Raw genomic sequence first — 7885 nt, forward strand, 5'->3', positions numbered from 1 at the left:
TAGAGTACACTTTCAATCAAATATTTGCAGTTGGTACGTAAAAGGTGTTTTTATGGATGTTTGGGCTGAATTTCGACGCATTTACACGACATTGACCAGCAGGGGTCACCGGCGTGTCGCGTTTTGAGGGCTTCGAAACAACGAATCATTTTGCGAATCATTCAATTGATTCAAAGTTAAAAAAAAAAAAAAAAAAAATCTGGCAGTAATAAAGTGAATTGTTTCAGTAATAGCTTTGTTTAAATGCATAGGTGACGACACTTACTAAGGAATTAATGCTAGGCAATATATTGAATTTTAGGCTATAGTTATGTGTGTGTGTGTGTGTGTGTGTGTGTGTGTGTGTGTGTGTGTGTGTGTGTGTGTGTGTGTGTGTGTGTGTTGTTCATATAAGAAACCTGCACTCAAATTGTCTTTGAGTGAGATGGTATACTCTTTTATTCATTTGTGTAATTTTTATCAGGGCTTCAGACTAACTTTTTTTACTAGAAGCAATGTAGCCCCTTACTGAAACTTTTAGGAGCACAAGCATAAAATTTAGGGGCACACCTTAAATCAACCTGCAACGCAATTAGATATTCACTATACACCAAAACCACCAGCAGAAAGTAACAGTTTCCTTCGTTTCCCCGTAATCACAATGAACAGTTGTGGCACCTACAAATAATATATATTTATTTTAGGCTTAAAAAGTTTAATGGTTTCACTCTTGTAGTAATTCCTGGCATACATTTCTGAAGTGACTGTTGTGTTATTGAGAGTAAGCACTAAATTGGAGTCAAATTCAGTTACTGTAAGTAACATACCTTGAGTATTTGCATGCTGAACTTCCATGTGGTCAATCAAATACTCATTGGTTTACCTTATTGCAGGATCCTTGCGTACACTATTTCACAATCTTTAGTTGAAGCATCTGTGTCACCAATGCCATTGATTATGAATGAGAGATTACTAGTTTCCTTATTCTTTTCATGAGTCTTCTGTTTGAGTGAATCTGCAGTAATGCCAATGAACTACGCCCATGCTGTGTCATTGCTGTGTGTAGAATAACATTTTTTAACAAATCAGTTTGACCCTTGAATTTGGTGAATAGTTCCTCCTTAGCCATGAAATACGCTGTGTTAAATTTCACTGTCATTTTAGCCTCATCTGCTGACTGAATGTTATAGCTTCCTGTCTTCGAAATGCTGTTGGAAATGGCAATGCAGTTTAATTAATGTATCTGTCTCTGCATTTTTATGCTTCAAGCTGCTGTTGTACTTCACTACTTCACCCATACATGTGTAAGTACCGATCTTTTATACTACAAGTATTAGAACACGGTTGGGTAGATGAGAAGGTAATAAGTGATGTAACAATTGAGTCTTCCCGGCAAAACTTACGCTAAAGTTTTCATTTCATGGTGTTAGTGTTTTTGCGATATCTAGCCTATGCCAAATAAACTCCCTCAGCCTATTCCTAAGTATCTAAGCCTAGTAAACTCTAACTATTTTCCTGTCGAAAATATTGTTGTCTTGCCTTTTTCTCAGACTCCTGCTTCTTCTGACTCGTCATCTGATTTTTCCTTCTCTGCAATTTGTGTGCTGTAGAGGGTCTAGCTCTGGTGATAAAAATGGTTCGTTTCGTCATTTCTGACTGAGCTGTGATGTTAGAAGTGACAACAGCATGACACACACGACTCGTGACCCACGCAGTTGACTACTCGCTCCCAGAATCTCACCCTCTCACACACATAGGCCTACACTGGTGGACTCGCTCCTTACTAATTTTTTTAACATGAAATAAAATATACTCAAATTTGCAGGTCACACGCCCATGAGTAGTTGTAAAAACAATACTTAGCCCTCGTCCCTCTAGCTTCGCCTTGGTCAGTCGTTGTTATGCCTAAGCCATTAACTTCTGGATCTCTGGCAGCACCTTGTCCCTCCACCCCTTCAGCTCCATCAGGCTCCTCCTTCCCCTCTGGCTCCAGCTTGGTGTCACGATACACACACATGGGAAAAGGTAAGATCCAATCGCAGTATATATTAGGGAAATCCGTACTCACAAACTAGTCCAGGCAAGGGTCAAAATCCAATAAGGCAATCCAAAAACAAGAAACAAACAAGAACAAGCAAAAACAGACTTCCAGAAGTGGTGTGACAATATACAAGGACTCCGTGACAAACACTAAACAGACAGGGTATACAGGTGCTGGTCATAAAATTAGAATATCATCAAAAAGTTGATTTATTTCAAGAATTCAACTTAACAGGTGAAACTAATATATAGACTCATTACATGCAAAGTGAGATATTTCAAGCCTTTATTTGTTATAATTTTGATGATTATGGCTTACAACTTATGAAACACACAAAATCAAAATCCCAGAAAATTAGAATATTACATGAAATCACACAGTATTTACACAGTGATACCATGGTCATTGAACCAGGTTTTGGTTCTTTTGGCAGTGTGGGCAGGTGCAAATCCTGCTGGAAAATGAAGGAAGCATGAAGTGCTCTGGAAATGTCCTGGTAGACGGCTGCGTTGACTCTGGATTTAATAAAGCACAGTGGACCAAAGTCCTCTTTTCTGATGAGAGCAAATTTTGCATCTCATTTGGAAACCAAGGTCCCAGAGTCTGGAGGAAGAATGGAGAGGCACACAATCCAAGATACTTGAAGTCCAGTGTGAAGTTTCCACAGTCTGTGTTGGTTTGGGGAGCCATGTCATCGGCTGGTGTTGGTCCACTGTGCTGTCCACTCAACGCAGCCGTCTACCAGGACATTTCCAGAGCACTTCATGCTTCCTTCAGCAGACAAGCTTTATGGAGATGCTGACTTCATTTTCTAGCAGGATTTGCACCTGCCCACACTGCCAAAATAACCAAAACCTGGTTCAATGACCATGGTATCACTGTGTAATTACTGTGTGATTTCATGTAATATTCAAATTTTCTGGGATTTTGATTTTGTGTGTTTCATACATAGACTGTAAAAAAAGATGGACGACGCCCCTTCGCTCTCTTCCATTGATGAGAACTGAAGCCGCCAGAGTCCCGATATGGCGCTGACATATTGGAACTTGAGTCTGCGCAGTAGCGATCTCGGGACCAGACCTGCGCAGTAGTGAGCAGGAAGTAAAGCCGCGAAATCAACGCTCCGCCCTCACTCGCCTCAGGGAGAGTGGATTCTGCACACTTTTTTAAAAATTGATTGCAGTACGACAAGAGGCTTGTTAAAATAAAGTAAATACAATCTCCTCAGTCCTCCGAAGATCCCGAAAAAATGTCCGTTGGTGCTTCAGTGACTACTTCGCTCGGAGAACCTGTCAATCATGACGTTACACCACCGCATCACGTAACTAACTAAAAAACAACTTATTTTTGAAACAGACACTTGAACTTACATCAGCGTGATACAAAACGACAGCAAATGAAAGAAACCACCTTTGGAAAAAGATATTTGAAGTGTAATTTAATTGTTTAGTTGGTCTCACATCCCGTTGAATAACACGGGGAGGCGGGGCTTATGACCTATACTAGGACCAGCCACCGGGGGGCGATCGAGACGTTTTGGCTTCACTTTTCAGGGCTTGTGCGGCACGCTTGGTTTCATAAGCTGTAAGCCATAATCATCAAAATTATAACAAATAAAGGCTTGAAATATCTCACTTTGCATGTAATGAGTCTATATAATATAGTTTCACCTGTTAAGTTGAATTCTTGAAATAAATCAACTTTTTGATGATATTCTAATTTTATGACCAGCACCTGTACACAGATACTAACAATGTGATAGGGAACAGCTGAGTGCAATAGCCGCTTTCCGACCGGAGGAACCTTTTCACAGTTCCTAGAACTATTGGCTAAAGTACCCGTATGTTCCTGCGGTGCAAACACGCCGACTAGGAACGATTTTAGTTCTAGGAACTCCATTTGGAGGAACTAATTTAGCTCCTACTTCAGAGTAGGGGAAAACAGTGATAGATGGGCCTCTAAACCTTTATGCTGAAGAGAAAATCCAACGCAACTTTGAGGGGACCAAGCCAAACATGATTATGTATTTCAGCCCAGCTAGCAACTGGACATCAACCACACGGCATAGGCTAATAACTTTTTTTTCATATACTGTGTACTTTCTATAACAATTCTATCTAATAACATGTTAAACAGTACTGTTAGACAGATCGCTAACTAATGAACACAGAGAATGCGAGCATTGTTTGCTCTGTCGTTCTCAGCGCCGTCAAAATAAAGGTCCGTCGCGCCGTCAAAATAAAAGTCGCCGTGCTTGCGTCACTCCCTTACCCCTCCTACCAGTTCCTATGGCCACTTGGCCAGTGCGAACGCAAACAGCAAAACCGAGTTTGGGGGAGAGTAGTTCATAGAACTGTTTAGAAGTGGACAGTTCCTATAACTAAGTTCCTGTAACTACTTGGTCGGAAAGCGGCTATTGATCAGTGATGAGTCCAGACAAGGATTGTGGGAAATGCAGCTCATGAAGTAATGGTGACAGTATGGGGAAGAGACATCTAGTGGACACCCGGGATACACAAGCCAGACACTGTGACACTTGGTCCTCGGTCTCACAGGCTCTGCCTCAGTCCTCCGGCACCCTCACTCCACCTAGGCCACTAGGCCCTAGGTAACTCCCAGTCTCCTGCAGTCTCTAGCTCTCCTCCAGAGCACCTACCCTCCCTCGTTTGTTGGACTTTATTGTTTGTTGCAGCGCGAGGACGTGCCTTCCGTGAGGTGGTGTAATGTCAGGTTGTTAAGTTTCATTGTGTTTTGGTTTCGTTTTCCCTGTTTCTGTTTGCCTGAGTTCTCATTCATTGTTAGTTGCCATAGTTTCTGATTTGAGTTTCGCACCTGTTCCACTTTATGTTTATAAACCACTTTATGTTTATGTTTATTTAAGGCTGGTCACACACACAAGAAGATTTTAAGGCTAATTTTGAACCCGATTAGCATCCCCCAACAATCTGGGGGGTGTGGCTACGTAGCAACTGAATTTTTGTCCAAAAAATCTTCAATTGTTTGGTGTCATTACTATTATTTTACTGCTCCTGATCGCATCAGAGCCTCCACGATCCAAAATCATAAATATCAAACTTGTGAACCTGCCGTTATGATGATGACTGCGTGTGTGTGCTTTTCCGGACAAGCCTCAATGTGTAGATGAGAGCGTGGTTGCCCAGAAATTAGCCTCTAGGGACTTTCATGGAGTACGTGGAGTGGGTACTCCTCCACAACAGTCTGCGAGACCGAGGAAGAGATCAGCGTACCAGCCTCTGACAGCAGCACAGCGCAGATGGCGAGCCAGAGCCCGCCACGATACCAGCGCCAGTGCCAAAGGAGACTGAGCCAAGGAAAAGTCTGACCAGGTGCGTGAGCTAGCATCATTGCCTGTGCCCCCAGGGTTACTGATGGAGTTTAAGGGGATGTCATGGAGCCCAGCAGCTGATGAGATGCTTATAGAATTTGAGTGTATTTGTCCTGCCCATTTTTGTTTCCTGCACCGAACCTGTCTTCGTTATCAGTACTTAAATTTTAGAATTTGAATTCCCGCCCTGCCTCCCGGTCCCACCTTCTCTGCCGGTTTTAAGTATGCCTGTTCCAAGTCTACCTGTTCCGTGTCAACCTAGAGATCCATTCCTGAATTGTATGCCTGTCCCGTGTGACCATGTTAAGTCTGTTTACCCCCACCTGCACTATCCAGACCGCCAGCCCTGCCTGCATTGCCTCTCCTCAGCCCCTTCATCTCTCTCTCTGGTTATTATTGGTTCTCCTTGGTCAGAGTATTTGCAAGCTCAGTCCATGATTATTGACCCAGTAGCTCCACCTAGGACCTCTAAGCAGCCTGTGGAGAGCTGTGTGGCCCTCATCGGTATCTCTTTGTGAATGCATCCAAGTTTTGGACAGAAGCTCAGAGATAATGCAGAGATACATACAATGATATAGGTACTGTTGAAAATTAACAACTGACAACAATATTTAACTGATCTATTGATTCCGTACACTCCTTTTAGAAACCTGAGATTTTGTGACCTTGGCCTTCTCACAGTTCCTAGAGTAAAACTTGGTGATTGCGCTTTCCCCACTGTTGGACCAAAGCTGTGGAATAGCCTTCCTCCCTTTATTACGCATGCCCCGTCTGTAATTTTAAATCTTATCTTAATACTTATTTATTCACCCTGGCTTTTAACACTCCATAGTTTGTCATCCTAGTTTTCTCTTTTATTCTATTGATTGCTTATTACTTATTTTGGCTTGTTTGGTATATATGAATATAATTTTTGTGCAGGAGGAGCTGGAGAGAGTCAGTGGTGCAGGTGGAGCCGAAGAGCTGGAGAGATTCAGCGGTGCAGGTGGAGCTGAAGAGCTGGAGAGAGTCAACGGTGCAGGCGGAGCCGAAGAGATGGAGAGATTCAGCAGTGCAGGTGGAGCTGAAGAGCTGGAGAGAGTCAGTGGTGCAGGTGGAGCTGAAGATCTGGAGAGAGTCAGCAGTGCAGGTGGAGCTGAAGAGGTGGAGAGATTCAGTGATGCAGGTGGAGAAGAGGAGATGGAGAAAGTCAACGGTGCAGGTGGAGAAGAGGAGATGGAGAGAGTCAACGGTGCAGGTGGAGCTGAAGAGCCGGAGAGAGTCGGAGAGAGTCGGAGAGAGTCAGTGGTGCAGGTGGAGCCAAAGATCTGGAGAGAGTCAACAGTAACATTGTTCCAATATTATTTTAGCATTGATTTTTCAACATTGATCCAATATTATTTAGCATTGAATTTTCAACCTCAACCAAAATGATGATTCTGATGGAATTTCAACATTTAATCAATGTCACCTTGCTATCTGGGTATATATTTATACCAGTATAAATATAGATATAGATATAGATATTTCCAGTCGCCTGAACTTAAGAGGGGACTGAGAAATGTGTGAGAAATGGAGGTTGGTCCGGCCTCGGCGGGACTAAAACACTCTCTTTTCTCCTTTCGCTGGTGCGTGACGCGGCAAGAGTAAAAGTCATAGAATTTTGTACGAGTACACTTGTACAATATCATATGAATTTGCTGACTTGGTAAATTGTATGAATTATTACTACTTTGACATGACGCTTTATTAGGGATTCTTACTGATGGGGACATGTGGTATGTAAAACAAAGTTTAAGAAAGATCAAATGCTGTGCAAAATGTAACTGCAGTAATGTTCAATCAAGGGTTAAGACCAACATAGACATACCATTGGAAATGTTTGCCTTTGCAGCTTTTTGTCTTCTGCGTTACGCACAAGATGGCCGAACTCATCCCTCTCCATGAAGACAGGTTTAACAAGCCCTTGACAGCACTTCCTTTTCAACTGAAACAAAGAGAAATAAATAATGTTGAGACGTGTGTTAAAAATAATCTGTGACCAAAATATTTGTGAGGAAGGACTTTAAGGAAAGTTAATAACACACAAAATAAGGATACGTTCGTTAAAGCAAATCACTTATAACTAAATGTGTTCAACATTACCTGTGAATGTTGAACCTTTGAAGAACTTGTTCAGCCTCCTTCTTCAAGATCAGCTGTTCTTCAAGGCAGCTTCTTCAAGATCAGCTGTTAATAGCAGCTTTCTGACAGAATTGGTCAAAAAAAAAAAAAAAAGTATATGCCATGATAAAGAAGAGAAAGAAAGAGAGCAAAAATATGTGTAAATGAATTACAGTTCAGAAAAAAAGCTGAGAAAGAGAGAGACAGACAGACTCACAGGTTACTCATAGTTACTATGCTTTTGCTACAACTACCACAGTAAAACTATGGTAAGTACTGTGGTTACTGTTCTTTAACAACACTTACCACAGTAAAACTGGTTACTGTGGTAAAACCATGTCAAGTGTTGTGATTACTGTGCTTTAACTACAAAAAGT

This window comes from Squalius cephalus (genome assembly GCF_949319135.1).
Source record: "Squalius cephalus genome assembly, chromosome: 1".
In the NCBI taxonomy this organism is placed as follows: domain Eukaryota; kingdom Metazoa; phylum Chordata; class Actinopteri; order Cypriniformes; family Leuciscidae; genus Squalius; species Squalius cephalus.